General features: G+C 44.6%; 1 protein-coding gene across 4 annotated transcripts in view; it reads right to left on the bottom strand.

Moving 5' to 3' along the window:
• The window catches only part of ZNF445 (zinc finger protein 445), a 34,570-nt gene extending 17,691 nt beyond the window's left edge, over positions 1 to 16,879 (bottom strand). For 2 of the 4 annotated variants that reach the window (XM_030935763.1, XM_030935753.1), the window contains exon 1: positions 16,793 to 16,879. The gene's annotated coding sequence lies outside the window, so the exon portion shown is untranslated. Of the gene's footprint in view, positions 1 to 963; positions 1,028 to 10,390; positions 10,479 to 16,792 lie in introns of those variants that run through there. The other 2 variants (XM_030935758.1, XM_030935760.1) reach the window with 2 other exon arrangements.
• Between the last annotated feature and the right edge of the window lie 10,870 nt (positions 16,880 to 27,749).

A 27,749-nucleotide genomic window follows, 5' to 3' on the forward strand; every position in this document is an offset into this window, starting at 1 on the left:
TAATAGCAATGGAGAAACAGTCCTGGGGGGACATCCCTTAACTGCAGCCCTATCACAGGGTGTCTGTCTGTAGCCCCATTGCAGGGTGTCTGCATTGGTGAATATCCTAGGCGCTGCCAATGCCTTCTTCCTTCTCCCAGCAGCTTCTGTAGCCCTATGGTGTGGTGTCTGTAGCCCCATTATGGGGTGTCTGTTTGTAGCTCCACCATGGGGTGTCTGTGTCTGTAGCACCATTGTGGGATGTCTGTTCGGCTCCTGAGGGACTCTTTCTAACTAGTAGGAAGAGTCCTGGTTTGGAAGACTTCTAACTCAATGAGGAAGATTTAGAGGTTTCTCAGACCGAGAATAGGAGGATAGTTTAGTTAGGGATCTGATTTGGAAGGCCTTCTGTCTGTCTCACCTTTGCATGTGTTTGTTTATGTGGAAGGGATCTCAGAGGCGTTCTTGATAGAAGTCCAGCAGGCCTAATTCAAAGAACCCTCCTTATTTGTCTGGTCACATTCGATGAGCTCTAAAGAAGGCTCAACGCTCAATAGGTCTGTCTCTTGGGATGACTATCTGCTCTTCCCCTTGCCCAGAGACCCCATTGTGAATTACCATTCACAGGATGTCCCTTCCCACCTGGAATGGATCAAAGACAACAGGGACCAACGGGAAGAAGTTTGAGCTCTGTCAGGTTGACTTTGGGTGCTGAACAAGGTGACTGTTTGTTTTGTTATGTGTGTTTTGCTAGGACAGAAAATGTTAATTCGGTTCCCCATGCAGCCTGTTGGGCAAATTAAGAATCTTGCCTATGGTTCCATAAAACAGGAAAGAGTGATTTTCTTTTGTAAAGTGGCTTGAACCCCACAGCTATGGCACAGTGAGGAGGGTCATCAGAAGCTGCTCTATTCTTCTGGAAGCTGCAGAGAAAAGGAGCCCAGAAACCTGGTATGCTAGCAAAAAAGGGTAAGAAAGGCTTACCAGGCAAGTTTTTGGTCTCTCTCTTTCTTGTCTAGGTAAACGTCACTATTGGTTTCTCTGCAAGGGTTTAATAGAAACTAGTCTTAGGCGGCAGCAAATCTGGTGTACTTTGTGCTAAGAATTTGTCTTTCTGTGTTCTGTAATGGAGAAAAGAGTATCACAGGATAGAATGTGGGTTTAGGACCCCTGTATGCCTGCTGTTCAAGCCAGCCTAGCAGGTTGGACAGTTACTTTTTACTATAGGTCTCTGAAACCAATATTGTATGAAATTTGTCTTGTTTTCTGTCCTTAAGAGCTTAACCTTGTGACCACGTACTTGGTTTCCGCCATCCAGAGGACAGGAATTTTGAGGTTCATGTCATAGCCCTAAAAATTATCTTGAGTAGTTAAAAAACTTTGCAAGCTTGAAATTGGCTTCTCTAGGCTCCTTCTGGGAAGAACCATAGAAACTGCTCATTGCTCTAACTCAGTAGGTAAGGCTTTGCTTTTATGACAATGGCAGCCTGGGTTCTATTCTTGGCTTCTGGAATGATTCCTTTCTGGTTTTTTATTTATGTAACTTTTCCATTCATTGAGGTTCCCCGCCCGCCCATGAATAGTTTCTGATTTCCTATCTTGAATTTTCCTTTCTCTAAACTACCCTGGGGGAGATTCTAAATCTTGAAGAAAAAAAAGGAAAGAAAGAAAGAAAAGAAACTGCTTACTAACTCTTTGAGACACCCGTGTGTCCATGGCTAAGTTATAACCTTAGTGAAATCTGATTAATTTCATGTGGGAAGTTACCTGCAGTAAGATTCAAAAGCCAAAAATACTGGCCGCTTGGTATGGCTAAAGTTGGGTAATAAAAATATTTCAAGCATTTTTTTTAAGAGTGCTATGGTTAAAAGCTTAATTAAAAGTGGATAAACAAGCTATAGGTATATTTAAAAGGTCTTTTCTTTTTCTTCTTGGAACTTGTTTTTCTGGAAAAAGGTTTTTTCTTCTCAGTCGACTGAATTATCTTTCTTCCGTGTGTGTGTGTGTGTGTGTGTGTGTGAGAGAGACGGAGTCCCACTCTGTCGCCCAGGCTGGGGTACAATGGCACGGTCTCAGCTCACCGCAACCTTTGCCTCCCAGGTTCAAGCAATTCTTCTGCCTCAGTCTCCCAAGTAGCTGGAATTACAGGCGCCTGCCACCACACCCAGCTAATTTTTGTATTTTTAGTACAGATGGGGGTTTCACCATGTTGGCTAGGCTGGTCTTGAACTCCTGACCTCAGGTGATCTGCCTGACTCAGCCTCTCAATGTGCTGGGATTACAGGTGTGAGCCACTGAGCCCAGCCTGTCTTGCCACTCTTAATGCACAGATGACAGGTCCTAAGATAACTTCTGGTAGCCTGGGACTCACTGGGAAAAAGAGACGAGGCACCACAAACCCTGTTTTGGGGGAAACAAACAAGCCACCTCTGTTTTCCTCATGAAACCACAGGAATTAAAAGCTGATAGATTCCGTTCAAAATCAAAGGCTCTGTTCTGTTTTGCATTGTGTTATCTGACGTTTTTGAGTATTGGGGTATCAGAAATTACTTCCCATTATGAGAGAGCTTTGGTGAGTAATAACTACGTATACTTTAAGGGATGGCTAAGAGTAACTACGGAGGGATACTTGATTCTGCACACTTGGATCAGAGAAGCATGCTCTTGGCCACCTGGAAGATAAGGAAACATGCCCACCCCTCACTGGGAGATGAGACTCCCATGAGAGATGGGCTGATTACGAAACGGGATAATTCGGTTTGGGTTGCCTTGCAATGAAATACAGGGTAGAAGCACTGCACTGTCGACTGGTTACGGTAGCTCATGCCTATAATCCTAGCATTTTGGGAGGCTGAGGTGGGCGGATCACTTGAGGTCAGGAGTTCAAGACCAGTCTGGCCAATATGGTGAAACCTTGTCTCTACTAAAATGCAGAAATTAGCCAGGCACGGTGGTGCGTGCCTGTAGTCCCAGCTACTCGGGAGGCTTAGGCAGGAGAATCGCTTGAACCTGGGAAGCGGAGGTTGCAGTGAGCTGACATCATACCATTGCACTGCAGCTTGGACGTTGCAGTGAGACTCCATCTCAAAAAAAAAAAAAAAAAAAAAAGGCAGCAGCATTGCACTGTCTTCTCTAGCATTTCCCTCCTTTTGGGGATCCAGGATCTAGTATAAAAAGGCACTCTTAATTTTGGGGATCTGTCTTTGCCTTCAGCTGCTTACTTGCTGCTTATGTGGCCCTAGAAACACATGCTTTCCTGGCCCTGTTCCTCCAAGGGCTCAACTCTGAAGCCAGTAATCCAACCAAGAAACTGACAAATGAAAAATCTTACAAGGGCTGAATCTTCTGTCTATTTCTATATGTTGTATGTTTATATACAAAAGAGCTCTGATTGGCTTAGGAAAGTAAGCGCCTAAATCAAATATTTTGTCAGAAAAATAGAAACTTTTAATGCCTTTTTGTTCACGTGACTTTAGTATTCTTTTGGAAATAAAGACAGTTTTAAAGATTGATAAAATAAAATGTCTTGAAAATGGAGACATTCGGTCTAAATTAAGATATCAGATTTGCCAAATGCTTTAAGGTCAAATTGTTTCTTTGACTTCTGAGAATTGTTCAATTTACCTATTTTGGAGCATTAGATTATAGACAAGGCCTTGGGACATATGGAGAGCCATGCCCACTAGCTATGCTAAAAAGAGTCAGATCTTATCGTCATTTCTGTCTGATATCCTAGGCTTCACCCCAAATACATAATTAAAATCACTTGCTTGGCTGGGCACAGTGGCTCATGCCTGTAATCCCAGTACTTCGGGAGGCCGAGGTGGGCAGATCACGAGGTCAGGAGTTCAAGACCGGCCTGGCCAGCATGGTAAAACTCCGTCTCTACTAAAAAAAAACAAAAAATGAGCTGGGCATGGTGGCATGCGCTTATAGTCCTAGCTACTCGGGCAGCTGAGACAGCAGAATTGCTTGAACCTGGCAAGTGGAGGTTGCAGTGACCCAAGATTGCACCACTGCATTCTAGCCTGGGCAACAGAACGAGACTCCGTCTCAAAAAAAAAAAAAAAAATCGCTTATCAGGTTTTCCACTAAAAATAAAATTTGCTAAGAGTTAACATTGTAACATTTAATTGAGACCACTGGAGAAATAGTTCTACATACAAGGTGTGTAGGAAATGTGTTTTTCGTAAAAGATTATAAGAAGCCAGGGGAATATGGCTTTTGTTAAAGGGAATGTAATTTTGTCTATTTCAGAGGGTTTTAAGGATTATCTTCACCTAAAAGAGGAATGGAACAAAACTGAAGGTTTAAGCGAAGTGAAAAGGGTTTGTGAAGGGTTGATCTTGTAAAAATTCTGTGGGTGTAAACAAGTTGGCTAAGATTTAAAAGAAATTATTTAGCTTTTTTCCGTAGGTTAAAAAATTAAAATCATACTGATGTGGGGCCAAAATCCGGGCCCATGTGTCTGAATAACAGGGTTTTCTTAGAAAATTGATCTGCTCTTTGATGGAAAATTGTAAAGGGGTCTAAAAAGTTTATGAAAATCTTACCTTACAGTCAAACGAATTAAAACTGGATAGAGATACAAACTTTTATTTAAAAAACTAGCTTTAGGCTGCACACCGTGGCTCACGCCTGTAATCCCAGCACTTTGGGAGGCCAAGGAGGGAGGATTACCTGAGGTTGGTAGTTCAAGGCCAGCCTGGCCAACATGGTGAAACCCCCTCTCTACTAAAAATACAAGAAATTAGCTGGGTGCAGTGGCGTGGCCCTGTAATCCCAGCTACTCTGGAGGCTGAGGAAGGCAAATCGCTTGAACCTGGGAGGCGGAGGTTGCAGTGAGTCGAGATCACACGACGACACTCCAGCCTGGGCTACAGAGCAAGACTTTGTTTCAAAAACAAACAAACAAACAAACAAACTAGCTTTAACATTAAAGATGCATTAACGCAAACATGAAATTTGGTTTTCTCTTTTGAAGATGATTTTTAAGTAATGTTAAAAGATAATAAAAGGGTTTTGTTTTCTCCTTTGGGTAAATGGCAGGGGAAAAAAGGAGAGAAGAGAGATTCTGTTGGCCTCATGCTATCTTCGTTGGGTCTTCTTCAGAAAGCTAAGTCTCCTCTATCAGAGAAAAGGTTTTTCTTTTTAAATTTTTTTTTGTAATTTTGGCCAAATGAATGATTTATGGTGACCTGGGATTCTATTTTGTGATATCCAGTGTTTTAAACCTTTGCTACTTGACAAACTTTCCAAAATCAAATGATAAATTATGTCTCTTTCCAACCTAGAATTTTAGATATTAGATCCTCTAAAGTCCAAAAATGGCATTTGGCTTCTTTGGTACAAAAATCATACAGGAAGCATTGTCAAATATAAAATGGTGTTTGGCTTTCTTTGGTCTAGATTTGTGCAAGTGTGTTATTAGTATATGTTCTGAAATTATGTAAAACCCCTATAATTCTAATATGACTTAGTATATGTTATCAGTAATAATTATAATTATGTTAACACACTGTATGCCATGGAGGTGGCAAATTTCCTTGTCAATCGTGTCTTTAACTGTGGCTGCCCTAAAATGTTTTTGTCATCCGTAGACAATTGTCTCATTTTGGTCCTCTTTAAAAGATGGTTTTATAATCTGGTATAAAATTTAACAGGTGCTCTTAAATGCAGGATTCTAATTAATTAACTCTGGAGATTGTAATACTAGAATAAACACTTTCAAATAGAAGAATGAATGGTGTTTGGTTTACTTTGGACTGTATTTGTTTAAATATGTTATCAGTATGTGTTCCAAAATTATGGGAAACTTCTATAATGCTGACATAATTTAGTGTACATTATTATAATTGTTATGTAAAATTGTTGTACGCCACAGAAGTAACCAAAATTCCTAGTCAATTGTAGCTTTCATAGTGGCTATAGATTTTTGTCATCCACAGATATTTTGTCTTGTTTGGTCCTTTTCAAAAGGCAGTTTATAATCAGATGTAGGACTCTAAGTGCCAGTCTCAGATAACTTTAAAAATTGTGCTATTGGAATAGAGAATAAAACAAGCTCCTAGGACTCTCATGGAAAGCTAATATGTTAAACACTGCTAAACCTTTTGTTTTCAGAGTTAAGATAACTTATTTCTTTAGAGCTATTTGCAACTTTTTTTTTTTTTTTTTTTTTTTTTTTTTTGAGGCGGAGTCTCGCTCTGTCGCCCGGTCTGGAGTGCAGTGGCCAGATCTCAGCTCACTGCAAGCTCCGCCTCCCGGGTTTACACCATTCTCCTGCCTCAGCCTCCCGAGTAGCTGGGACTACAGGTGCCCGCCACCTCGCCCGGCTAGTTTTTTTGTATTTTTAGTAGAGACGGGGTTTCACCGTGTTAGCCAGGATGGTCTCGATCTCCTGACCTCGTGATCCGCCCGTCTCGGCCTCCCAAAGTGCTGGGATTACAGGCTTGAGCCACCGCGCCCGGCCTATTTGCAACTTTTAACAAGTAAAATATTCTCCTGTGAACAAAATTTGGAGCATATTTGTTCCTTTCTACATGATTTATCCAGAATTTGGAAACTATTTGTGAATATTCTCAATTTATGGCAGTACAGTTCATTGAGTAAGTGCAAGAAGAATCTGTTTCCTTTTGTAACAGGACACAGCTGGAGAAATCATGCTTCCTTTAAAGAATCAAAGTTGACTTAGAGAGCCAATTAAAGTCTGTTGGGGAATCTGGCCTCATACCTTATCCACACAGTCTCTGTACAAGGTTCCTGACGACCTGTGGTAACAAAAGAATGTCAGTTTCTAACAAGCCCAGGAACCCCAAGTTACCTTGGGACCTCAAGAGAAGAGGAATTTGCCCAACTCACATGTATTTGAGAGCACAAACCCATGGCTGGGCTCGGCTTTTAAAAAGTCTTAACTGAGATTCTGCATGGAACAGAGTTCTATCAAAGCCAACTTAAAAAGCCTAAGTGAAAAATAATTATTCTTGGGGCACTTTATGCAAACAATCAGGCCAAGCACAGTAAGACTAACGTTTATTTTGTAAATAAATCAGTTCTATCAAGATTTGTTTTTAATAAAAATGGGGACTGGAGAGAGAAAATTATGCTTCAAAAGAAAAACTATAGTACAGTGTTGTTAGCTGTTCTTGAAGTTTTTTCTCTGCAGTTTAAACTAAATTCTAAATTCTTTGTGGGTTAGAAGTTCCCAAACTAATACTTTCAAATCTTTGCTTTTAAAATTGGGAATTGTACTCCTCATCCTAGGAGTCATTCTTTACCTTACAGTAGGCTGTTTCACGTAAACACTGTAGTAAAATTACAAATGAAAATACTAATGTTCTTGTCATGCAAGCCATGAACGCCCGGCCAGGCCTGCAGTATACTCAGACAGTTGCAAAGCAGTTCTACTCTTCTCATGTTGGGGTTCACTCCCATTCCCACTATGTCCCCTGTCAGCAGGAAGAAGCCAGAGCAATCAACGATCTTTTCCTACCTTCATAACCTATACCTTATTAAGGTGTCATAAAACCCAAAGGGAGGCACTGAAACTGTCATTGCAAAATCATGACTGAGACAGTGAAAGAGATCTAACTTAGCCAACTCTATCTTGCTTCTAACCTCCAAGCTGTCTTTGTTCATTCCTGGGCACAGGCTGAACTAACTTTGGGAGAAACTTATAGTTTATAGTTTAAATAAAGACAGTAACAGATCTTTCCCAAAGCAGACCTCATTCTCGCCTGAGAACTAGATTGCCTTTATAGAACTAACAGCCACAAGATGAGAAATTACGGTTTAGGAGTCATGCAGCTGGAGGTTACAAGATTCTGACCCTCCCTAAACTGCTCCTAAGATCAGTGCTTGAGATATTTTGCAGATCCTGCACTTGATGGATTAGCTGGCACAACCCAGATCAATAAACTGGCTCATCTGATCTTGTGGCCCCCACCCAGAAACTGACTCAGCACAAGAAAGACAGTTGTGACTCTCTCTGATTTAATCTCTGACCAATCAGCACTCCTGGCTCACTGGCTTCCCCCAACCCACCAGTTATCCTTAAAAACTTTGCTCTGCAAATGCTGGGGGAGACTGCTTTGAGTAATAATAAAACTCCAGTCTCCCACACAGCCGGCTGAATTACTTTTTCTCTATTGCATGAATTACTCTTTCTCTATTGCAATTCCCTTGTCTTGATGAATCAGCTCTGTTAAGGCAGCAGGCAAGGTGAACCTCTTGGGAGGTTATAAAAGTGAAGCATTTGGCCAGGTGCAGTGACTCATGCCTGTAATTCCAATATTTTGGGAGGATAGTGAGTCTGTCTCTTAAAAAAAAAAAAAAAAAGGTATTTTATAGGATGAAATACTCACACACCTAAAAGGAATGTACTAGAATTGTTATACATCAACATAACTGCTTCACCATACGCCAGGTGATAAGGCTCTGTAGCCAAGGTTACAAGGCAACTAGGTGTCACCCAAGGAAGAGACAGTGTATGACTTGAGGTCACTCAGAAAAGACACCACTCCCACCTAGCTCAAGAGATACAACGTTTACTTATGGAGACAGAGAGTGCACAAGATCCAGCCACTTGCAATGTGTTGATCCTCCATGGCCAGCAGAACCACTCAACAGCCTACACAGGTGGTGTGTGTATACACGCTTCATATTGCAGTAGAAGGACCTTAATCCCTCCTCTGTGGAGTCTGAAATGCAGAAAGCTAGGAACATGAATGAGGGCTACTGATTCATGCACTTAGAAACAGAACAAAGGAGGCCCGGCATGATGGCTCATGCCTGTAATCCCAGCACTTTGGGAGGCCAAGGTGGGCACATTACCTGAGGTCAGGAGTTTAAGACCAGCCTGGCAAACATGGCGAAACCCTATCTCTACTAAAAATCAAAAATTAGCCAGGTGTGGAGATGTATGGCTGTAATCCCAGCTACTCAGGAGGCTGAGGCAGGAGAACCACTTGAACCCAGGAGGTAGAGGTTGCAGTGAGCCAAGATCGTGCCACTGCACACCAGCCTGGGTGACAGAGCAAAACTCCATCTCAAAAAAATAATAATAACAAAAACAAAAACAAAAAAACAGAATAGAGGAGTACATCAAGTGCAGAAAGACAAGATAATCCCTCACAAGATGTTAAACCCAGCAAAGGTTGTGAGGACTCTTTCACTCTTTCGTAAGGAAATGTTTTGGGCCCAAGGCCACTCTTTTTTCTCACTCTGTCATCCAGGTTGGAGTGCAGTAACACGACCATAGTTCACTGCAGCCTCAAACTCCCAGGCTCAAGTGATCCTCCCACCTCAACCTCCTGAATAGCTGAGACTACAGACATGTGCCACCCTCACCCTGCCTTTTTTTAACAGATAGGGTCTCACTATGTTGCCCAGGCCAGTCTCAAACTCCTGGCTTCAAGAGATCCTCCTAACTTGGCCTCCCAAAGCACTGAGATTACAGGCATAAGCCACAATGCCTGGCATCCAAGGACTCTCCTACACAGCCAAGTAAGGAGAGAGAAACTGTGCATGACTGCTTTTCCCAACAACAACAAAAATATGTGCTAAGTTTAAAAGCACATCCTAAATACGAATTGTGAAAAAGAAAATGTACAATTGTGTGTGTATACACATGTATGTGAAATGTACCTATAACTACTCAAACAAATTCTAAAAGCCTGGAAGAATTTACAAAAACTCTTACTGGTTGTGGGGATAGGAAGGTAGAGAATTGCATTTAAAAGCAACTTTGTATTTTTTTGTCTTCTATTTCCTAAAAGAAAAGTAAATTGAAAAGCAAGTACTAGAAAGCATAGTTATACTGTCATTTACAATTTAAAGCAAATGAAAAGTAAAGCACAGTTTATGTATGCACATAAAAGCTCCTAAGCCTCACTACCAAAGTGTTTTTAGCCATGATTTCCTCTGGGAGGTGGGATGACAGGGCTCTCCTTCCTTATTTGCCTATATTGCCTAAATTGTTACCTATTACATTTATAAACGGCAAAGTGATCAATAATTCTGCTTAAGAAGCAAAGCAATTGAGTAGCAACTCATAGGACTGAAGATGGCAAAAGCACAGTGGAAGGGACAGCACATTCTTGAGGGGGAACTTGAGCACAAACAATGGCTTCAGCTCAAGCAACTACAAAAGGAAGTTCTCCAGGTGAACAGATGTAAGGGAAAAAAAAAACAGGCAAGTGAGGTGGAGAACAGGAAGAGCAAAATGCTACCAAAACAAAACATGCAAAACAAAAAGGCAAAACAACAAAAAAACCTATCCAGAAAGAAAACAGAAAGAAAAGTAGTAGCCAGCAACAATGGAAGAAAAAAAAGTTGAAGAAAAAGAGAAATACAGGCAGTGCTGCCATTAATGTTCCACAGACACAGGATCAGCTGACTCTGTACGAATCACCTGCATCCAGAATTTCTCCAATATGACTCTTGATTCAGTCTCGAGAGCATTCCCATCAGTATCTTCTTGTCCCTAAAAGCTTCTTTATCTAGGAGAAAAGTACCCAGACATTATTGGTGGAAAAGATTCATCAGTAACAGCCATCAATCTACTCCAGGCTCCAAAAATGCCCATAAATAGCCACTGAATTGACAAACTGAAGACTCATGAGACAAGAATTGGAGAGTCTACAAAAAGTGTGAGATGGACAACAGGTCTCAGAACTTGTTGCAAAGTGGCCCCACTACCCTGTGCACAAAGTCACAGATGAAGGTCATATCCCCTGAAAATGTTGACCCCTTCCATCTCCCACCACTGTGAGGCAAATGTAAAAGCAGTGACACTTATGATATTAAAACAGAGCCACCACCTTCTACATTTGCTCTAAACTAATACCTATCCAATGTCCTCTGTGCTCAGCAAGTGCTGCTAATACTGTCAAAAGAAATGACAGTAAACTAAGATGTGAAGACTCACGCTAGAAGGCATGCAATCATCCTACAAAAATAAAGAAACTACAGTCCTACTCTAAGGGCCAAGAAGAGGCAAGAAAAGAGCTACATTAGGGATCACACATGCTGAGGAAGCTGCTACAGTTCTGGCAGAGAACTGAGGCCTTGCTGTGAAAAAAGGGAGTAGAGTAAGAATAAGTATTCAAAGGGGAAAAAAAAGGGAAAATGAAAGAAGAGATAAAGTAAATAAATGAAGGCCTATAAAAGGAGACTCAAAGACTGAAAAGCAGTGGGAGCTTCAGGACTAAGAGGAGCAGGCTCCAGCCTCGGTGCGTTCCAGCAGCACAAAAGGGAAGGAGAAACACCTGATCAGGAGAAAGCTGAAAAACAGAAAAAGGAGAGAGACTTTCATGGCCAAACTTGCAGAACAGACAGAAGAGAAAGAAAACCAAAGTATGAAAAGAACCAAAATGCTGCTAAAGATGAAGACAAATCTGGCAATTAAGTTAAAGAGAAAGAAACTGAGGTCAGAGAGAAACACTTTTAAGAAAAATATCAATGGCACTGACCAAACTCAGGAAATTGACACCCACAGTCAAATTAGCTCCAAAAATAGGTCTCCAAGCAGGACTGTTCTGAAGCAGCTGCTGCACAAATGTCCAAAAGGGTCAGTGACTTTTCCCCCCCACCACCAGCTAACTTCCAGATTTTTGGAGGGGGGCGGGGGAACAAAAGTTTCACTATATTGCCCAGGGTGGTCTTGAACGCCTGGGCTCACACGATTCTTCCACCTCAGCCTCCTGAGTAGCTGGGATTATAGGCGCATGCCACCTTGCCTGGCAGTAATGTATTTGTAAAGAGGTGATGAGAAGACTAACAGAAAAGTCAGGGCGAATGCCTGTGAATACAGTGAGGATTCCAGTTCTTGAGTCAAAGAAAGTTTAGCCCAGCCTCTGCAATCATGAACATGAATAAAGCTAAGACCTCATGGGCCTCTCAAACTCTGAAGGAAAGACCCAGAGCATAGTGAACATAGCTACCCCAGCAGATAGCTGAGCCTGCCAATGAAATTCAGGTATCTTAATGCCACAGGCTTCTCCCAAGTCCCAACTAGCTTTTGAGGAGAGAAGAAAAGCTTCATTTATCTTCTTGCTGAGATTATATCACAATTACACTGAGGACTGGGAAGGAATCTGAGCTGGATCTTATTCTCAGGACTCTCCCCCAAGAGCTTTATACCTTAACCCAGTTTCATTCCCACAAAGAAAATGGCTTTGAAAAGAACAGGGAAACTTCAAATCAAGATCTTGATACTTTTCAAGGAGATTTTCTTCTGTTACATTGTTTCTTCACCTCATGGCCAATGCAATTTCTTTGTTTTCCTTTTAATGTCCCCATGAGCTAGTCTCTTATTTTTGTGTTTTCCTACCAGTGTAAGTGTATAGAAGGTATATAAATTGATACTAAGCAAACAAGTTTCTAAGATAATCACAACTTAAGAAAAAATGCAGGCCGGGCACAGTGGCTCATGCCTGTAATCCCAGCACTTTGGGAGGCTGAGGCAAGATCACCTGAGGTCAGGAGTTCAAGACCAGCCTGACTAACATGGAGACACCCCCATCTCTACTAAAAATACAAAAATTAGCGGGCGTGGTGCTGCATGCCTGTAATCCCAGCTACTTGGGAGGCTGAGGCAGGAGAATCGCTTGAACCCAGGAAGTGGAGGTTACAGTCAGCCAAGATTATGCCATTGCACTCCAGCCTGGGCAACGAGCGCGAAACTCCATCTCAAAAATAAAAAATTAAAAATTAAAAAAAAAATGCTTTCAGTATATATTTAAAGCCTTAAAATAATATTTGTATTCATTTACCAATTAAGAAATAAACTCATAATGGGAGTGCCCAAAATTTGATTTCTAAATACTATACTATTCTCCAATTAAAACAAACAACAACAACAACAACAACAACAAACAGGGATCCTTGGAGAAGTGACTGATGCCAGGCCAGAGAGCAAAATACAAGGGTTTTGGGTGCCAGAAAACAAAAACTAGGGAAGGACTGAAAAAAAAAAAAATCGGGCAAAGGGACACAGCTCCCAATAGTCAAAGAGCTACAATAAGTTCAGCAATAAAATAACAATAGTACTGCATTCTAGGGCAAAGAATAAAATGAGTATCCAAAGCACAAAATAATATAACTGATTGAATAAATAAATAACAGGGGAGAAGGGATAACTCTTCCTCACAAAGTATTCCAATGAATACTTTGAATGAATGAGAATCATATGTAAGTATCCAATGAATGCCTAGAAGGAATGAAGGAAAGAGTAAGTCAAATCCCAACACCACAGTAGTCATTGCTGTAGGCAAGCTCAATCAATCAAAGCTACTTAGACCAAAGTTCAAAGAGAAACTATCTCATTTGCAAAGCAGTAAACTATCTTCCCCCAAATAATTACTGATGACTAGGAGAAAGACAGTAAGGTTCGAGTGGTAAAACTTGACAGAAAACTTGAGATGCAACCAAATTGAGGGACTTGATAAAAATACAAATATAAGGCCGGGCGCGGTGGCTAAGGCCTGTAATCCCAGCACCTTGGGAGATCGAGGTGGACGGATCACCTGAGGTCGGGAGTTTGAGACTAGCCTGACCAACAGGGTGAAACCCTGCCTCCACTAAAAATACAAAATTAGCTGGCGTAGCTACTCCAGAGGCTGAGACAGGAGAATCACTTGAACCTGGGAGGCGGAGACTGCGGTGAGCCGAGATGGCGCCACTGCACTCCCACCTGGCAACAAGACCGAAACTCCGTTTCAAAAAAACCAAATATAAAACACTTCTTCAAAAGTGTTTTGAAAGACTAAGTAACTGTCACAGATTGAAGCAGACCAAGTAAACATGACAACTAAATGTAATGAGGAATTCTAGTTTGGATCCTACAATGGAAAAAGAATGTTAAAAAAAAATAATAATAAACTTTTAAAAGTCTGCAGTTTAATAGTACTGTACCAACGTAAATTTTTTAATTTTGATGAACATGCTATGGTAACCCAAGATGGCAATTTTAGACAAACTAGGTAAAACGTGTAAGAGAACTCTAAAATGTTTGCAACCCTTTGTAAGTCTACAATTATTCCAAATAAAAAGTTTGTCAGCCAAGCACGGTGGCTTACCCCTGTAATTCTAGCACTTTGGGAGGCCGAGGCAGGTGGATCACCTGAGGTCAGGAGTTCAAGAGTAAAACTATGAAAATTAGCTGGGCGTGGTGTCGCATGCCTGTAATCCCAGCTACTCGGAGGCTGAGGCCGGATAATTGTTAGAACCTGGCGGGGGGGCGCGGGGAGCCGGGCGGCCGAGGTTGCAGTGAGCTGAGATCGCGCCACTTCACTCTAGCCTGGGCGAAAGAGCGCTCTGTCTCAAAAAAGTTTGTCTTATCTTACGTTGCAAAGTTCCAGTCATTCAGTCATCATTTTTATGATTTATTTCCATTTTAGGAATTACAGGTTTTGTTTTGGTTTTTTTGAGATGGGGTTTCACTCTTGTTGCCCAGGCTAGGGTAGGATGGCGCGACCTCCGCTCACTGCAACCTCCGCCTACTGGATTCAAGCAATTCTCCTGCCTCAGCCTCCCGAGTAGCTGAGATTACAGGTGCCCGCAACCATGCCCAGCTAATTTTTTGTATTTTTAGTAGAGATGGGGGGGGGGGGGGTTCACCATGTTGGCCAGGCTGGTCTTGAACTCCTGACCTCAGGTGATCCACCCGCCTCGGCCTCCGAAAGTGCTGGGATTACAGGCATGAGCCACCACGCACGGCCAAATATTAAATATTAGCTTGGCATGTGGCTCCTAAAAATCGAGGACATTTAATACTGTCGATTTTTATATACCAATTTAGATTCCTTCTTTCATTAATTTGGCATATATTTATTGAGAACCTACTATATGTTCCAGTACTGCCTTGAGGCGCCTATGAGGAGACAGATATGTGGTATGCTAAACAGTGACAGGTGCTACACGGTAAAATAAAACAAGAGCCGGACACGGTGGTTCACACCCGTAATCCCAGCACTCTGGGAGGCTCAGGCAGATCTCCTGAGGTCGGGAGTTTGAGACCAGCCTGACCAATATGGTGAAACCCCGTCTTTATTAAAAATACAAAAATTAGCCGGGTGTGGTGGCACACGCCTGTAATTCCAGCTACTGGGGAGGCTAAGGCAGGAGAATCATTTGAACCCGGGAGGCGGAGGTTGCAGTGAGCCAAGATTGCGCCACTGCACTCCAGCCTGGGCAACAAAAGTGAAACTCCATCTCAAAAATAAATAAAATAAAATAAAATAAAATAAACAAGGAAAAAAATTTAAGATTAGGAAGGGAAAAAATAAATTCATAAATTCAGTCTTACAGAACACCTAAGGATTTGCCTGAGAATCACAGAAATGTACTCTTTCACATTGTTTCTAATACAAAATATTGAAAATTGCAAAATATAGTGTTATGTTTTATTATAGTTTACTCTCTGACATCGTAGACTGCATATGCACTAATTCTTCCTGGATGCCAGAAGTCATAGAAAACCTACTGGTAGAATACTTGCCATTTTTCATGCTTTTTGTCAGTTTCCTTTTTAAGTGCATACTGAGGTTTATCTTCAAAACATTCTCATCTTTTCGGCTTACACTGAGACCTTTTTTTTTTTTTTCCCTAACCAAAATGTGTCTGTCTTTCATTAAGATAACATAAAAGAGCAGCCTAATTCTTTGGTCCCTGAATATGCACACACATGCATGCACACACACACACACACACACACACACACACACAACACATGGAGGCTCTCTGAAACTGCTTAATCAAATTACTGCTCAAACCACTCCCTGGCACTTCCTCGCAAAACAACCAACCTAATACTGAGTTTTTAGTTTTGCACTGCAAGCAGTTTGAAACAGAATAACATTCTTTCCTGGCCACCACTTATAAATTCGGAAGGAGACAATTCTCTGATCTCTCAGGCCTGTGCAAGTCTGAGTGTGCTACAATCGCTGTAGGTTAGAGCTCTGCCTTTGTTTAAAAACTGCATTTTATATACTAGTTATTTCATTGTGAAAGATAATCACCCTAACAAACAAGATTTTGCTATTTTTCTGCACAAATGGCACTTCACTATTTAGAGCTTCATGTAAATGTGTCCTACAGAAAATAAACTGCTAACACGATTTCTTAATTATTCTCGCAAAAAAAAAAAAAAATGTTTTAGTGGTGTCATAATGCCAGGACTAATTTTAGCCAAAATAAGAACAAATGCATTCTACAAATTCAGTAGATTATAATTTTTAAAAAGCAGTAGTATGGATGTACTTAATGTCACCGAATTACACACTTCCAAATGGTTAAATGGTAAACGTTTATGTATTGTATGGCAAATGTTATGTGTATTTTGGCATAATACTGTTTCCTCACAATAATACTAACAAGTTTTTTAAAAAGCAATAGCACGCTCTCATTTCATAATATATATTTATGGATGTCAGTGTGCAGAATTATGCACAGATATTTTAAATGTCAGGAGGCCTGGAGACAGATTTCAGGATTGCGGCTACTTTTACTTTTCTTCTACTTTCCCGTGTTATCTAATTGTCTCTGATAAATACGCTTTATTTGCATAATTGGATGAAATGAGAAAGCCCGGAGAATCCAGATTCTCTACCCTGGACGCCTGGGAGGCAAAGAGGTTCTCTATAGCCCTCAGCGTGGCGGGGGCGGGATCCACCGCCAGACCCCAGCCACAGGCGCAGCCTCCAGGCTGGGCCCCGTCTGCCGCCCGGGCAGGCCCGAGGATGCCGCGGCCTTCGGGGAGCCCTGCGCCCGCAATGCCGCCACCCCCACCCCCGCCCCCCGCCAGGCCTCTCACCGACTCCCGCCGCCAGCGACAATCGGTCCACCCGCCGCCACCGCAGCCACCGGTCCCGCGCCTACCTCCCGGCAGCTTGAGTCGCGCACGCGCGTCACCGCCCCAGGCCCTCCGCGGCCTCTCTAGGAAACTGGGAGGCCCAACGTCTCTGCTTCTCTCCGGCTCCAGTGCAGCGGGCGGCGGGGCTTGTCCAACGTCCCCCACCTCCCTCGGCTGGACTTCCCTTCCACGCTCGGTGGACTTCCCTTGCACGCTTGGATGCCCAGCTGCGCCTGTTTTCTTACATCTCTCCTGTCGTGTCTGCGGGACTGCCCTGAAGGCGTCTTTCCCTCCAGGGAAGAAAGGGATCCAAAGCTAGGAGTGAAAATAGGGCCAGCAATATCTAGCAGACTGGTTCTGGCCAGGAGAAAGGGTTAAGGGAGCCGCCACTCATTCTTCGCCTGGGTACCCTTCAAAGAGGGGAACCAGATCCTACGGGAAGCTAGGTGCCAGAACTCCTGCCTTTCCAAGATGAGCTCATCCCCATCATCACCATACCCAGGAATACTTGTTCATAACCAGCCCAGATATACACCATACTTTAGCTTCCCACGGCCTTCACTTGTTTTCTCCTGTGGGTGAATTCTAACTATGCTCGCCTGGTGAGTGAACAATGATGCCATTGCCCAATAATATGTGGAATCTGGGAGGAGTAAGTTGGGAGGGTGGAGGGGCTGCTTGAAGAGGAGGTGAAGCAACATGGAGAGGTTGCCCACCCCCTGTAGGAGCAAATGTCATCTATTGCCAGAGAACCTTGAGGGTGCAGAGCCAAAGCCATAAGGCCATATGCTGCCATTGGAGGGCGTGCTGCAAGCTGCTGTCCTGGTAGTCCTCTGGTCTGTGCTTCCTAGTGGTAGGCTGCAACATGTTGCTAATTGATCTTTCAGATGGGCATTGGTGATGCCCATCTGTGCCCTGAGGCTTTGCTTTACTCATCTGATCCACCCCTTTTTAATACCCCAGTCACCAAAGATGGAAACAGAGAATAGATCCTGAACACCAGGGAGATGGTGGTGAGGTGATAGAGAAACAGATGACACATTCAAACAAGGTAAGTGGGGAGAGTTCACAAGGGGCGATGTACACAAAGTGGACAGGGTTAAGGAAATGCATCACGGGGTGGTGCAGAATCCCATGGCTAGCAACATTTAGAAGCTATTCTCGCCCCTAGGGTCAGGCTACTTGAGAGAAACTGTGGCTTTCAGTCGAGGGCTACATCCAAGCCATAGTCCAGCACAAAGGAAGCTGGGATAATAAATAACCTGAACCCAGCTCTCTTCTGATCTCCTGCCAGGGCTTCCCATTGGCCCAACCCAACTGGAAGCCAGAGGGCAATCCAGGAAACTCAGTCTCCCAAGTGTCACAGCAGGGTTGAGGACTGAGACTGAATATGGAGGGGCGATTGGAAAATATCCAACACATGCAAAAAGTAAAATAGAAACTGCTTGTCAATGCCTAATTTGTCCATTAATTTCCACTCAATATGATGTTCTTGAGTGATTCAGAATGTAATGCCCAGACCCGCGATGACCCAAAAGCAACCACCAGAGTCCAGAGACAAAGCCAAGCGGCAGGGATCACTTTATTTCGAGTTTGAACTCGGTTCCCTCCAGCTAGGTATCAGATCCTAGGGAGAGACCCCAAGCTCGGTGCTCAGCCATCTTTTATAGTCAGACACAAACAGGTTACAGCAAGTTACAGAGTCACTGGGGATTTTTACAGTTGTAGGTTTACAATTGGCTGACATTTAAAGTTAAACATTAGTCAGTTGTTCATTGGTTCCCGCCCTTTGACCAAACCACAAACGGCCGCTTGCCCTGCTAGGGACTTTCCAGATAACCTTGTTGTTTTAGCATTAAGGGGAGTTTCCTGACTTTTCTGACCTCTGATATTCAGTATTTTTCCACTCCTCATTCCCCCCTCTCTCTAGTATCTTGAGAGCCAATCTTGGGTCTTATATGTCTGACTCGGAAGTCTCGGTGAGTACAGGTTGGTAGTGGGCTCTCAGGACCATAAGCTGGACAGTGTTGAGTCTTTCTTTTACAAAGTTTGTTAATCTGTTTATTACACATGGTCCTATAGTGAGTAAGAGAAGTATACTTATGAATGGTCCTATGAGGGGCACTAGAAGGGAGTACATGGAGGAATTCCACCAGCTGTTGGCAGCAGAGGTGAATTATTGTTTCTGCAACTCTAGGCTGAGTTTATGTAGTTGTTGAACTCGCGTTTCTACGAGTCCAGATTCATTTATGTAGAAACAACAATCTTCTCTGAGGAAAAGACAGGTCCCTCCTTTTTGGCCGTTAACAGGTCTAGTGCACGGCGGTTTTGTAAAGTAACTTGGGCAAGGGAAGTCAATTGTCTCTGTAATGAGGCAAGGGATTCGGCAGAAGCTTCCATAGCTATGGAGAATTGATGAGAGAGTTTTGCAGTGCTGATAAGGGAGTGACCTAAAGCTCCCCCGGCTAGTCCTGCAGCAACTAAGGACGTGGTGAGTGAGACTCCGGCTACTAGGGGGAGGAATATGGCTCTTTTTGGTCTAGGGAAAGGGGCGGAGTCCCACCTGGAAAATTCTGCGGGGGTGCGCAAGGTTAGTTGGGGGACTAGCGTGACAGGGAGACACAGTAGGGTTATAGTGGCCTGAGTGGAAAGGTTCTTATATAGGGTCCCATTGCACCAGAAGAAAGAACTGGGAGGGGCAAAGAGGGTAGAGTTGGGAGTGGAAGTTGTATTACAGAGGGTAGTGCCGGCATTTGAATAACAAAAGGAAACTTGTGTCTGTCCAGGGTTTAGGAACAAGGGGACGTCAGGGATCGGGGGTGGTATGTGGCTATTGTTAAGGTTTAGGCTGAGAGAAGTGTTAGACGGGCCGGAAGTGGAACTGCGGTTAACGGCGGTCGCCCTAGAGCCGCGCAGACGAAGCATGCAGAGAGATTGCCTAGGCCAGTGGCGTTTGCGATTTCTAACCCTTCTCTTAATAGGGATAACCAGGAAAAGGGGAGGGTAGGAGTTAAAGTTGAAAGCTGGACATTTAATTCCCTTTCCTGGTTCTGTATAGCTGCGTGTAGGGTGGTCTGGATCTGAACAAGGGAACGCCAGAGAAAGAGACGGCTACTAGGCCAGGTAGTTCCTGAAGTCAAGTACATAGCCCCTTTTTGCTGGGAAGTCCAGCGGGGGTCCCAGGGGTCCCAGATAACCCAGGTGTAGCCTGATGTAGTTTTAAAGAAATTGTGTGACTGCCACGTTTGACTGGATAGGGACTCAGAAGTTTTTAGGATTTTATCAGTGTGGATTTTGCAGGACCTATATGGACAGCCGACACTTTGTTCTGTCCATGAGTTATTACAATAAGAGAGTGTTTGGTCAAAGAGAAAACAAATTGCGGGTGCTGCTTTTCCTGGCTGGTGTTTAAAATCAGTGAAATTTAGATAGATGGGAGTGCTACAACCCCCAGGGGGACAATCAGCAGTGCCTAATACATAGCCCTTTTGTTCTGTCTGAGCATAATTGGTCCAGTTCTCAGTCGGGAAGAAACGCCAAGCGAAAGGGAATGTTGCCGGGTTTGCCTGGGTCTCCCCACAGGGGATCCATAAGAGTAGAAGAGTTATAAAGGGGGTAGGTGTCATAGTTACAGTTTAGGTTGCTGACGGCGTAGAACAAGTTTTAGAGGGTTTTCTTTGGTCCGGTCAACTGTCCAGGTTGTTGCCTCTCCCGTCGAGGATGTAACAAGGTCCGAGAGCGGGTCTACAGGCTTGGCGTGGGTGTGATGAATCCAGGCGGCGATGCCTTCCACTTTGAGGGCCGTAGGCGTAGTCAGGATCACCTGGAATGGTCCTTTCCACCGGGGTTCTAGGGTTTCTTGTCGGTGGCGTTTGACGAGGACCCAGTCTCCTGGTTTGTACTGATGTGGAATGGGTGGAGGCCCAGCTTCATATAGTTCTTTTAGCTTGGGCCAGACTTCCTCATGAACTCTCTGTAGGGCTTGTAAGGAAAACAAAAGTTCAAGACCATTATCTGTGTCAGCTTTGAGGAGATTGTCTTTAAGGTTAGGGATGATAGGGGGTGGTTTGCCATACATTATTTCATAAGGGGTAAGTCCTAGTTTATAAGGAGAGTTACGTGCCCGGAACAGAGCGTAGGGGAGGAGGACTACCCAGTTAGTGCCAGTCTCCATGGTCAATTTAGTTAGGGTCTCTTTTAATGTTCTATCCATTCTTTCTACCTGACCTGAGCTTTGGGGTCGATAAGCACAATGCAGTTTCCAATTAGCCCCAAGGATGGAAGCCAGTTCCTGACTTACCTTTGCAGTGAAGGCCGGCCCATTATCCGACCCTATCATGACTGGAAAGCAGTACCTGGGCAGGATCTCTTCTAGGATCTTTTTGGCTACAATCTGTGCAGTTTCTTTCTTTGTTGGGAAAGCTTCTGCCCATCCTGAAAATGTATCTATAAAAACTAGTGAATATTTGTATCCATATTTTCCTGGCTTTATCTCAGTGAAGTCAATTTCCCAATATGTACCAGGTCTATCTCCCCTTTGTCTTTTTCCCGAGGTCTGGGTCCCGTGACTGGCGTTATTGAGTTGACATACTACACAGGTTTTAACCGTGGCGTCTACTTTTTCAGGGGCGTTTTTAATTTTTAGTCCAGTGTGTTGAATCAAATCTAACATCCGCCACGGGCCCAGATGAGTGCTTCGGTGGATTTGTGCTATTATTCGCTGCCCCAACCTGTCTGGGAGAATGGTATTGTTGTTAGAATCTTTCCACCACTGATTACTGACCTGTGTTCCGGGGAGTTTACTTATCCACTGGAGGTCTTCTTCTGAGTATTCTGGGTGAAAGGGCAATTCTCTGGGCCCGGGATCAGGCAGCTGGAGGGTCAGCAGCTGAGGAGTGGTTTTAGCCACGTCTTTTGCAGTCTGGTCAGCCAGGTTGTTACCTCGAGTGACTGGGTTAGTGGCCTTTTGATGTCCTGGACAGTGGACGATAGCCAGCTTTTTGGGTTCCCAAAGGGCAGCCAGAAGATTTAAGATTTCTTCTTTATTTTTAATGTCTTTTCCTTCAGCTGTGAGAAGCCCCCTCTCTCTGTATATAGCCCCATGTATGTGGGCGGTGGCAAATGCATACCGGCTGTCAGTATATACTGTCAGTTTACGGTCTTTGCCTAGTTTTAGGGCTTGTGCCAAGGCTATTAACTCAGCGTTTTGAGCCGATGTTCCTGGAGGTAAAGGCTCAGCCCATATCTCAGTCTCTGAGGTTACTGCCGCCCCCGCATACCTCTGTCCTTCCATCAGTGAACCAGGTGAGATCTGCATCTGGTAGCTGTCGGTCCTGGAGGTCTTTTCTGACTCCATGCACCTGGGGTAGTATTTCAGCACAGTTGTGGAGCGGCTTACTTAAGTCTGGGTCTGGCAGCAACGATGCTGGGTTTAGGGTTGTCGGGGGCTTAAATGTTATTCTGAGGGGGTTTAGCAACAGCCCCTGGTAATGGGTAAGCCGAGCATTGCTGAGCCATCAGTCAGGGGGTTGTCAGAGGATGCCTTCGATGGCATGGGGGGTGGTGACTTGTAATTCTTGGCCCATAGCCAGTTTGTTAGGGTCTTTGACCATCAGGGCCTTTGCAGCAATCATCCGGAGGCAAGGAGACCATCCTACAGCTACCGGGTCCAGTCTCTTTGAGAGGTATGCAACCGGTCTGCGCCAGGGACCTAAATTTTGAGTTAATACTGCTTTCGCTATGCCCCGGCTCTCGTCCACGTACAAGTGGAAAAGCTTAGAGACATCCGGAAGACCCAGCGTGGGGGCCGAGAGCAGAGCAGTTTTGATTTGCTGGAAAGCCTGCTCAGCCTCTTCGGTCCAAGTGAAGGGCTGCTGCTCTTTGGTAGCCTGATAGAGGGGTTTTGCCAGTTCAGCGAAGCCAGGTATCCAGAGTCTGCAGAATCCTGCAGATCCCAGGAACTCTCTTACCTGTCATGTTGACTGCGGTCTGGGGATCTGTAGGACAGTTTCTTTTCAAGCATTTGTTAGCCAACGCTGTCCCCCTCTAAGTAGATACCCCAAGTAGGTTACCTCTGGCCTGCAGATCTGGGCCTTTTTAGCTGAGGCTCGATAACCTAGGTTTCTCAAGGTTTTCAGGAGGTCTTTGGTTCCTTGGATGTAGGCCTCTGGGGACTTCGCCGCTATTAAGAGATCATCAACATACTACAAGAGAGTTATACTGGGGTGTTGGCGTCGGTACTCACCCAAGTCTTCGTGGAGGGCTTCATCGAACAGAGTTGGGGAGTTTTTGAATCCTTGTGGCAGTCTGGTCCACGTCAGTTGGCCACTTATGCCTCTCTCAGAGTCTGTCCACTCAAAGGCAAAAATTTCCTGGCTTTTAGGGGCTAAAGGCAGGCTAAAAAAAGCATCTTTTAGGTCTAGAACAGTATACCATTGATTTTCAGGACTCAAGGTACTCAGGAGGGTGTATGGATTTGGCACCGTCGGGTGTATGTCCATTACCCTTTTATTGACTTCTCTTAAGTCTTGTACCGGCCTATATTCTTTACTGTTGGGTTTTTGTATTGGTAACAGCGGAGTGTTCCATGGTGAGTGGCAGGGGTGTAGGACTCCATGATCTAGGAGTCGGCAGATGTGTGGCTTCCAGGGCCGTTGGGTATTGGCGCACGCGAACAGGGTCCATCCCGGGCTTAAGCTCAACAAAAATGGCGGGACGGTGCTTTGCTAGCCCTAGCCCTCCTGTTTCTGCCCAGGCCTCCGGGAAGCTCTGGAGCCAGGAGTCTATATTTTGGTTAGGAGGCGTTAACTCCTGGTGAAGCCGGTACTCATCCTCTAGAGTTACGGTAAGAACAGATAGTGGCCTGTTGTGAGAGTCAGTCACTTTGGGCCCTTCTGGTTGAAAATGGATTTGGGCCCCCATTTTTGTCAACAGATCTCTCCCCAACAAGGGACAAGGGCTGTCAGGGATGACTAGGAAGCTATGAGACACTTTCCCGGTTCCCAAGTTTACTGCTCTCCGGGTAGTCCATGGATATTTCTTGTTTCCTGTGGCCCCTTGAACCCAGGAGGAGTTGGAAGATAACTTTCCATAGGGCTTGACTAAGACCGAATGTTGTGCCCCGGTATCGACCAGGAACTGGACCGGGGACCCCTCCACTTGTAAAGTTACCCTAGGTTCGGGGAAGGGATCCGAACCCCATCTCCCCTAGTCTGTATCTTGAGTAACTAGTATCGGCATAGATTTGGGCTGCCATTGCCCTTGGCCTGGCTGGCGTTGTTTCTTTTTGGGGCAGTCTTTTATCCAGTGACCAATTTCTTTACAGTATGCACATTGGTCTTTACTCAGATTGCGCCTAGGGGCACGCGTGGATTGGGTGCTTCCTGGCGGTGGTTGTTCTTTTTGGACAACCGCCGCCAGGACTTTGGTCATTTTCTCAGTGGCCCTAATTTGTCTTTCCTCTGGAGCATCTCTGTTGTTATAAACTCTCTGTGCTATGCGAAGGAGGTCCTGGACCTGTTTTCCCTCCAAATCTTCTAATTTTTGTAGCTTTTTCTTAATATCTGGGGCCGCCTGGTTGACAAAGGACATAACGACTGCTGCCTGATTTTCAGGTGCCTCTGGATCTATAGGTGTATACTGTCTAAAGGCTTCCATTAGTCTTTCTAGATAAACAGCGGGGCTTTCTGTCTTTCCCTGTAAAACAGAATATACCTTAGCCAAATTAGTGGGCTTGCGAGCTGCAGCCCAGAGACCCACCATTAGAGTCTGGTGATAAACGAGTAGCTTTCCCCTACCTTCTGCTGTATTGTAGTCCCACATTGGCCTGGTCAAGGGAAATGCTGCATTAATGAGGTCGGGGTTTGCAGTCGGTTGACCGTCATCTCCAGGAACCAACTTTCTAGCCTCTACCTGGATTCTCTCCTGTTCCTCCGTTGTGAACAGAATGCGGAGGAGCTGTTGGCAGTCATCCCAGGTGGGCTGATGAGTGAACATGACATTATCTAGAAGGGCTGTTAGGTCCTTGGGGTTATCAGAGAACCGGGCATTCTGAGTCTTCCAGTTGTACAGGTCACTGGTAGAGAATGGCCAATACTGGAGTCTAGGGTTACCTGTGTCATCGGGGGGTCCTATTTCCCTTAAGGGGAGCACTACAGTGGAATCGGGAACTCGCGGAGTTGTCTTACGCTAGACACTCCCGCGTGTTTGCCCTGCCGGCCCTCCCGAGCCATGTTCACTTTCAGTTTCTCCTGGCGCCGCGGCCGCTTCTCGGCCCTCATGGCTTCCTGGGAGTGCGGCCGGTTGGGCTTGGGCATGGGGTCCGGGAGGGGGAGGATAAGGCGGGGGTTCCAAGGATGCGAGGTCCTGGCTGTTAGGCAACACAGGGGGCAAGGGGGCAGTTGGAGTTTTTGGTCTTTTGGTGGTCCCAGTTGGTTGCGCGACTAGAGTTTTACAGGGTTCAGAGGTCAGCAGAAAGGGAGCTAGCCATGGGGGCGGATTTTCCACCAGATCTTGCCAGACTAAAATGTAGGGGATCTGATCTGGGTGTCCCGAACGACCTGGCAGGAAAACCCTTGATTTTACCTGGAGGATAATGGGGAGGCAAAGAGTTCCCTCAGCTGGCCAGCCTACGCCGAAGGTGGGCCACTCAGAGTGGCAGAGGGTTATTATTTTTCCCTTTTTAAGTTCTATACTGAGATCATGTCCCCTTGCTCTCACATCTTTAAAATTATTGACAAGGAGAGAAAGTGGTGTGGTCTGGGAGTTGCCCATTCCGAGGAAGTCCTGTTGATAGAAGATGGGTGGTAAGGGATATTAGTGCCTGGTACAGGACTGGCTCCGAAGCTCCTGTAAATCAAGGTAAATTAGTAGCAACAAATAACTTCCAACAACCAAGATATATTGATCACTAACGCATCTCGGGCTTAGGACCCGACCAGAAGCAGATGGGCCACAGAATACAGAGCCCCAGATGAGTACCGAAGGACGTCTCCCACCGGCCTCCACTGACTGTCCTATAGCATGTCCGCCAGGACTAGATCAGTCTCATATACAGACCCCGCGGGATTATTCAGAGGCAGACAGACAACATATAAACAGAGCCGGCTTACTCACTTTTGCGATGACCCGTTGGCCTGGGGTCTGGTGGGCTTAGGGGCAATCCCGGACGAGCCCCCAAGATGTAATGCCCAGACCTGCGATGACCCAAAAGCAACCACCAGAGTCCAGAGACAAAGCCAAGCGGCAGGGATCACTTTATTTCGAGTTCGAACTCGGTTCCCTCCAGCTAGGTATCAGATCCTAGGGAGAGACCCCGAGCTCGGTGCTCAGCCGTCTTTTATAGTCAGACACAAACAGGTTACAGCAAGTTACAGAGTCACTGGGGATTTTTACAGTTGTAGGTTTACAATTGGCTGACATTTAAAGTTAAACATTAGTCAGTTGTTCATTGGTTCCCGCCCTTTGACCAAACCACAAACGGCCGCTTGCCCTGCTAGGGACTTTCCAGATAACCTTGTTGTTTTAGCATTAAGGGGAGTTTCCTGACTTTTCTGACCTCTGATATTCAGTATTTTTCCACTCCTCAAGAACCACCCATAGTGGTGAGAAGAGATTTCAAGTTTTGTTTCAGAACAAAATTTTCCCATCATAGAAGAGTTTGAGCAGGTTCTGTGTGTTTGGGATGTACTTACTGGATGTTTTTCAACATGATAGGTGGTTAGCATGGATAGCACCCACATTTAGTGTGATCAAACAGATCAACCAGATTGGCTTCACTAGCACTTGCAAAGTTTGGGGAGCAGCCACTGGGACTGCAGCTCTGATTTTAAGACCTATACAGCTTCTTGAATCTCAGAGTTCTGCTGATACCTGATTTCTCCGAGTGTCACACCACTCGAGCCTATAACCATGAGGTTTCTTCACTTTTCTGGTAGGAGGCATATTCTTGCTAGCTGTACTTCCTGAGCACTATACTCTCTTTCAGATTGGGGCAGTTTGCTTAGTAAAAGCCCTAGGTAAGATTCTCAAATTCTCATGTGCATATGAATACAAATCACTTGGGATCCGGTTAAACCGTAGATTCAAATTCAGGAGGTCTGGGGAGGGACAAACGAATACTTTTAACAAACTTCCAGGTGTACCCATGTTGCAGTTCCTGGACCACACTTGGAGCAGCAAAGAACTGTGCATGTAAATCAGTGGTTCTTAACTTTGCTGCAGATTAGAATCCTCCTTAGAGCTTTTAAAAAGTCCATACCTCATATCAATTCAACCCAAATCTTTGTGGGTGAGACAGTGACAAGCCTAGATTTTAAAATCTCCAGATAATTCCAACATTTGAGAACCTAGGATTAGATTATCCTTTTACCCTGATTCCTTGCTACATGTAAAAACCACATGCTAAAGGACTGTATGTTCATTTGCTTCTTTGTTTTGGAATTTAAAGTGCATCAGGATTCTGCCTTTCAAATAGAAGGGGGAAATTTCCTCCTTAATTTTTTTCTTCTTATTTTGAAATGGGGAAGAAAAAATTGGGGTGTTGAGATGGGGATCTGGAATGTGACTTGAGAAAAGAGACAAGATGTTAACAATGAGAATCAGCTGTGGGCAAACAAATTGGCCTGGTAGGATTTTCACTCCTTTTCTGGCCTCAAACTCAGCCCCTTCTCTGTAGTTTGAGGGAGGGGGGTTGAAATATTAGGATGAAAATAAAATAGGGCAATGTATCTGAGGATGGTGATTACTGTGATCCATTGGAATAGTGTACTCTCCTAAAAGAAAAACACAGAACAGCCTGGGCGTGGTGGCTCAAGCCTGTAATCCCAGCACTTTGGGAGGCCGAGATGGGCGGATCACGACGTCAGGAGATCGAGACCATCCTGGCTAACATGGTGAAACCCCCTCTCCACTAAAAAAT

This window comes from Rhinopithecus roxellana, chromosome 1 (assembly GCF_007565055.1).
Source record: "Rhinopithecus roxellana isolate Shanxi Qingling chromosome 1, ASM756505v1, whole genome shotgun sequence".
Lineage (NCBI taxonomy): Eukaryota > Metazoa > Chordata > Mammalia > Primates > Cercopithecidae > Rhinopithecus > Rhinopithecus roxellana.